General features: G+C 40.8%; 1 long non-coding RNA gene across 1 annotated transcript; it reads left to right on the top strand.

Moving 5' to 3' along the window:
• Positions 1–570: 570 nt before the first annotated feature.
• On the top strand, positions 571–1792 carry LOC149846119 (uncharacterized). Its single transcript, XR_016430245.1, has 2 exons — positions 571–887; positions 1409–1792. It is a non-coding gene; the product is annotated as an uncharacterized LOC149846119 (long non-coding RNA).
• Positions 1793–7442: the final 5650 nt, after the last annotated feature.

Below are 7442 nucleotides of genomic sequence, written 5' to 3'. Positions count from 1 at the left end.
CAGTCAGTGTGCAGGTCAATCAATGCTTGATGAAGTAGTGTAGGATCGTCTGCTGGATGTGCACAGAAGTAGAAAGAGATGAGAGAGAGAGAGAGTTGATGTTCATGACCTTCTCTAGGGAGAATTCCTTTCTTGGATAATCCTGCAGTGCAGAGACGAGGTTTTAAATAACTATATTCAGGGTACTGAAGTCTTTGCAATCACTCTTTTTCTAGAATCATTTTTTTTAGCACCAATGAAAGAAAGAGTACTTAAGTCTTTGCAACTGCATCGAACTTCAACCCTAATTAATGCTTACAAACATCGAGATACGAGCCACACATGGTTACATACGTGATTTTCTTTGGAATGTGGCTACCTGCCCTGTTGTGTGTGTGTGTGTGTGTGTGGGGGGGGGGGGGTGGGGGGGGTGGGGGGGGGGGGAAGGAGAGGCATATAACCTGCTTAGGAACTTTACCATCACAAGTGAGAGCCCATTGACACTTTTCACGCAATAGCTGTTTTAAGTGAGAATGATGTCCCCACACAAGTCACATCAACACTAATGTTCATTTACCACTCACATATATATTTCTAGCTGCGAAAAGCAAAATATATAAATAGGTGGTGTCGGCGGGAAGACCACACCAAGCATCTTGAAGATGGCTAGGAGCAGCACCACCTACTCGGGTTTCCTCTTCTCCCTCGTGGTCTTGCTGCTCATATTTTCCGGCAACGTGGTGGCCGGAAGGATGCTGAGAGATGACACTAATCAATACATCAGCTATCATCATCTGCGCAGGGGTTACGTTCCATGTTCTCGTCCGGGCGTTCCTTACACCAAGTGCAGTCCTAAAACTCCCCCAAGCACAAAGCAACCCTAGCCTTGAAACGCCATTAATTCATTGGTAAACCTTTTCTTCCTGTAAACTGAAATGCCTGTAGATTGTGATAATTTTGTACTAGTGGCATCATGACATAACTTGGAGTTCGTGTTTTATTCCAAATCGGTTCCACTCATCCCCTATGTCATTCCTGTCTTCATACCCCTTATTGGGATTTCATTGATGCCAGTTCTTTTGATCAAATCTGACTCTATAAACGTGTGTGTAGATTTGATCTACATCATTCTTTTAGTGTAGATAGACTTTAAATCGCCGAAATCCGACTTGTTTGCAGGGATTTTTGGCGATTCAAAGATCAATGGTTGACAAAACACAACTTTTTGTAATTGAGAAAACATATTTTTGCATAAAAAAATACGATTCAAGAATCTATTCCTATTAAATCGGCTATGCTGAATTCATCTATAAGGTTGGATCTGATCAACTCAACTTGCATCAAAAGATTTAAGAGGGGTATGCAGATGGGAGTTTGTTTCCTTTCCTTTTTTTTTTCTTTTTAAATAGTCGTCTTTGCCTTTTTGCAGCAAAAAAGAAGTCAAAAGCATGTATTAGAGAAGGATCGTGTGTCTTGGTCAAGGTTGCAAGAAAAAGAAAAGATAAATGAAGGTACTAAGGAAAATAAGGCTAAAGAGAGAAAAGGCGAAGATCAATCGACTGAGTTGCAGTGGAGTGTGTCTCAGGGTCGGCTCCTTTTATACTCAGTTTCAGTCATGTGTTGTAGTGCAGCCATCTTTAATTAGGATGTTTCTTATAACTTCTGTCAGACAGTAGCCCTGGGCTTTTGTTAAATGTTGAGAATATTGCTTTGTCATGTATGAGTGTAAGAGTACTGCTGCTTTTTATAGGTATGTCTTGTAAAATAACAGCGCTCATATGCAAGTCGCTTTGCGTGTGTGTTTCTTTGTCCAGAGGACCATATCAGCTTTCTGCTTCATGTTTGATGTTCCAATTAAGATGTTGAGACCATCCCCCAGTATCAATTGCTGGTTTTGACATACAAAATAACGATAAACAATGACACAGAGAAACCACCTCCAGGCCGCAGACCTAGTCGCCACCTTGCAACGTAGAACTCCATGGGCACAGCCCTCGCTTCCAGGAAGTCGCCTTGCTTCTGTTAATGAACGGACCACACAAAATACCAAAAAATTGACAACGCATGTAGTGATTTTTTGTGTAACACACAGAAAATTGCTTCAAGAGACGATTTTCTGTAGAAAACACAAAACAAGGTGCAATAATTGTGTGTGTTTTGCGTGGCTCAAATGCTTTGTAAAGTAAATGAGGGAGATAAGATTCTCGAACTTGCGGGTGGGTGGGTGGGTGGGTGGGGGAATCTGTGGACAATAATTTGAAAGAATTCCCTCTTTCTTTTTGTTTATTATGATGCCATGATGTACGTAACCCCAGTAGCGATACATATGTTTTCACAATCGAGTCAATAGCAACCCGTCTCCCTCGATACTGATATATATATTGCTTTCAGTCAAATCAATAGACTTAGGCTTGCCCATCATGTTCACTAATCTTAATAAAGTAAAATACCATCTTGCCTCATTTCTTAGTTAATTTTTGAGTTATCTTTCAAAATTGATTAATTTTGCACCACGACGGCAGCCTAAGCCCAATTTGGGATCCAGGGATCTCTTAAGTCATCCTTATGTGTCATTTTGAGTGAGACCTGCATTCTGTTGATGTGGGGCCTAGGGAATGCTGACACTTGACTGATCACTTAGGAGATCATTAGAGAAACCCATCTACTCTCCACCCCTTGTAAGATTTGGACACAGAAATGCTATGACCACTAGGGATGACAATGAACCAGGGGGCTCCCTCTTGCTTTGCCATATTTGGACTCAAAATGAAAGACATGAAATGGAGAATGGACAGGGGATAAAAGTTAAAATCAAAACCCTTACGGGGATGAAGGTGGAGATGAACTTACCCTTGCCTCCGCCCCCATCCCAGATCTTCATTAAGGAAATTACTATATATATATATATATTCTTAACCCTAACAAAAAACCATTTATCAAATCTCTCCTTTCTCCTCTCTTTAATGAGCCACCCGAGCTCCCATTTCTCTCATTTTCTTCTACAAATAGCTGAAGGTAATAGCAGCGAAAGGACCGGAGAAACGAAGCCCAGTCCCACCTCACCTTATTTGGACCGAAGATGGGGGACATAAACAAAAAATAAACCGAGAATAGAGGTTGAAATCAAAACCCGTACGAGAATGAAGGCAGGGATGAAGGGCAAAATTTTGAGATGGGGGCAGAGGTGGAGACCTTGTACCCTTCCCCGGACTTGGTCCACTGCCATCCCTAATGGTCACCCCATTGTGGTGGTCATAGTTGTCAGCAACAATCAAATGCCATCATTTGCCACCATCACCCACCCTCCGAAAAAATGGGGAGGGTTGTGTATGTTCGCCCCCGATGATTCACTGAATCCCACATCCGTGTTCGGGGAATCGAATGAGCGCCACGTATTCATGCACATGGGGCTCGTATTCCCGTGTATGTTGACATAACTTTGCATCGGACTCTGGTGCTGTTGCAAAGACTTAATCACCCTTACTTGCTTTTCTTGCCCTGAAATGACGGTTCGAGGAAATGACAAAAATATCCTCCATTCAAAAGTTGTGAAACGATGGGTCGGGAAAAGGACAAAAAAGTCCTCCATCCAGAAAGTTTGATGTTAACCATTTAAAGTGGAGACGTTCGCCTGCGCCATTCGCTGTAACAGTTGCTCCCATTATCAACCCAAACTTTGCCTTCGTCTCCAGTCGAGCTTTCCGCCTTGTTTTATATCCTGTTGTACAACACACTGTCGCCTTCTCGTGCCTGCCTTGTGTTACAAAACATTCCAGTGTCTTCTCTTCATTTTTGCTGTCGTTAGGCATCATGGAAGAAAGCAATGATTCACAAACATTCCAACCAGTGCCATTAAGGCAGCATGAGTAGCTTTTCATCTCATCATGCTATCGATGAAGAAGGCATGTCGTCTTGTGTGCCATTAAGGCATTGTTTGGTTATTGCAGGTAGATCTTGTTATTACGAAGGTTGGAAACTTATCGATATTTGTAAGACGCTGGGACCTGTTGACAAGAACGCTTGTTTGCAGATGCTAGGAAGGGCCTCTATCCCATCAGGTATCCTACAACCACTCATCATATGCATTGTATCTCAAACCGCTGTATTAGTAACAGACTCTCGTTTTTGTGAGATACATTTTTGTTAGTTAATATCGATTTGTTTGCTATTATGTTCAAGTTCTTCCTTATCGATTTGTAATTTATTGTGCGATATATTTATCGACCTTTTAGATAGTATGTTTTTGTATCGTCGAGTTGTAAGTTATAAATACTGAACTGTCGTATCGATTTTCAATATCTGACAAATCGCTATACATATCGTTTTGTAAGATATTATATGTTTTGTAATATGTATTTGTAAGATATTTGTACACAGACTTTGAAAACGTTTGGGTGCAGAAACACATCTTGACACGCATGGCGGGGCGATTTTCGCATGCATATCGTTGCTCTCTCAGCGACTTTTATTGAACTCGCTTTAGAGCCTCGTGGATATTATGAGAGCGTTATCGTCAACACACATGTACGACATGTGTATTTTATTGGCATGGTAAGCGACACGTCGATGTCAAACCGCACTTGCTTTGATACTTTCATTCATTAAATCGTTGCTTTGACTTGCGTAACCCTAGTGGTATCTGTTCTTATATGCATCCTGATTAAATCGTAGTAAACCTATGCCGCTCGCTAACGGAAATTGATATATTGCTTACAAAACATTCCACTGTCTTCTTTTATTTGTCGTTGTTGTTAGGCATTAAGGAAGAAAGCAATGATGCACAAACATTCCAACCAGTTCCATCAAGGCGGCGTGAGTAGCTTCCCAGCATCATGCTATCGATGAAGAAGGCATGTCGTCTTGTGTGTCATTAAGGCTTTGTTTGGTTATTGCAGGTAGATCTTGTTCTTACGAAGGTTGGAAACTTATCGATATTTGTAAGACGCTGGGACCTGTTGACAGGAATGCTTGTTTGCAGATGCTAGGAAGGGCCTCTACCCCATCAGGTATCCTACATTCACTCATCATATGCATTGTATCTCAAACCGTTGTATTAGTAACAAACTCTCATTTTTGTGAGATAATATCGACTTGTTTGCTATGTTGCTGCAAACACAAATTGATATATTGCTTAAAACATTATTGAGCTTATCATCAGGTTGTAATAAAGACGATGTAGCTCAATCAATAGAAAGATCTGGAGAATTTAATATCTATACTTATGACCCAACTGAAGAATTGAACATCTGCACTAACGATGCACATGAAAAGAAGGGTGCAGGCATTAGACCCACTATTGACTTGAATGTTCCAGTGGAAGAAATGCAATTCAATGATGAGGTAGACTACCATGACAACGCACATAATAAAAGTGTATGCACCGGGAATGTACACGGAAGTACACTTGACTTCAATGTTCCAGGAGAAGAAATGCAATTCAATAATGATCCTGATTTTGAAGTCAGTACACTTAATAAAACCGTAGGAACTGGGAATGTACATGGAATTGCACTTGACTATGTTCCTGTAGAAGGAATGCATTTTAATAACGAAGAAGATGCATATAAATTTTACAATGATTATGCCTTAAAAGTTGGCTTCAGTGTGAGAAGGTTTTCTTGGTCAAAAAATGCACAGGGTGTCTTGGTTAGAAACACATATGTCTGTTCCAAGCAAGGTTGGAAGAAATCAATGGGAAATCCAACTAGGAGCACGCCAGAATCAAGATGTGGATGTCAGGCGAGATTGGTTTTGAGAAGACATCCGAATGGGAAATTTGTCGTGCATACTTTAATCAGTGATCATAATCATGATTTATCTGCATCATTTATGACTCCTATGCTAAGGTCACATCGTAAAGTAACTGTAGCGCATGCTGCAATGACTGAAATAGCCGATAGCGTCGGCATTGCACCAAGAAAGACATACAATTTGTTTACCCGCATAGATGGTGGTCGCAAAAATGTGCCATTCACACCTTTGGATCTTAGAAACCACTTGAGCAGGAAGAGGACAGATAACATGAAGAACGGAGAAATATGTTGTTTGGTTCGTTACTTACAGAATAAATCAAGCAATGAACATGGTTTCTTTAGTGCAATGCAAGTGGACGCAGATGGATATGCTGTGAATATGTTTTGGTCAGATTCAAGGTCTAGATTAGATTATGAATGCTTCAATGATGTGCTTGTGTTTGATACTACAGTAAAGATTAACACTGAACAGTGGCCATTTGCGCAGTTTGTGGGAGTGAACCATCACACACAAAGTTGTATATTAGGCGGTGCTTTTTTGTATCACCAGACCAAGGAAACCTTTGAGTGGTTGTTCAAAGTATTTACACAGGCAATGAACGGGAAGCATCCTGAAACTGTACTTACAGATGGTGATCACGCAATTGCGGCTGCAGTGCTTCATGTGTGGCCAGATGCACATCATCGCCTGTGTTTGTGGCATATCTTTCAAAATGCAGCAAAGAACATAGGACACATATTTAATCAGAATACAGGGTTTGACAAACATTTTACAAGGTGTGTACTTCATAGCGTAGACGAGGTCACCTTTAAGTCAGATTGGGACAAAATGATTAAGACATACGACCTTGCTGACTGTCTGTGGTTACAAAATTTATATGCAGAAAAAGAGAAGTGGGCATTGGCATATGGAAGACAATACTTTTGTGCAGGTATGATAAGCACACAAAGAGCCGAATCTATGCATGCCACGCTAAAGAAAACCCTGTATTCATGTTTAACAATGTTTTGTTTCATGAAACAATATGAATTATTTGTAGACGGTCTAAGACAGAATGAGCTTGAACAAGACGTGAAATGCTTTAATACACGACCTCTAACTTTTGGCATAAAAATATTGATGCGACCTGCAGCTCTGTATACACTAACTGTATTTGAATGGATCAAGAAAGAGGTGTTGCATGTCATGAATTGCAAAATAAAAGAACTGGTGCAAACCGAGAATATGCACAAATACCATATTTTTTGTCAGGGCGAAAAGCATCAGGAAAGGCAAGAAGCACATGTCACGTACAATGTCGACAACGAAAGGGTAGAATGTTCGTGCAAAATGTATGAATTCAAAGGTATCCTATGCTGTCATGCATTAAAGGCACTCAATCAAGAGAAGATACAAGAAATACCTGAGTCTTACGTAATGCGAAGATAGACGAGACGCGCGAAGATTGAAATGCTCGTTATGGACAATGCGAGTAAATCTGGTGTTGACGAGAAGTGCCACATAGCCTCCCGTTACCAACAACTGTGTAGGTCATTCATGCATGTTGCTGATTTGGCATCAAGAAGCGAAGAAGGCTATGCATGTGTGAGAAAAGCTGCAACGGAGTTACTTGAAAACGTGGAGTTAATTCACATTAAGTCTGTTGCAGCGAATGAATACCAGCCGAAGATAATGGGATCGAACAACGTAGGTCAAAATCATGTCTCGCT

This window comes from Nuphar pumila, chromosome 2, assembly GCF_984573655.1.
Source record: "Nuphar pumila chromosome 2, dmNupPumi1.hap1.1, whole genome shotgun sequence".
Classification (NCBI taxonomy): Eukaryota; Viridiplantae; Streptophyta; class Magnoliopsida; order Nymphaeales; family Nymphaeaceae; genus Nuphar; species Nuphar pumila.
The sequence above is the reverse complement of the archived record's forward strand: the minus strand, read 5'-3'. Positions and strand labels throughout refer to the sequence as shown.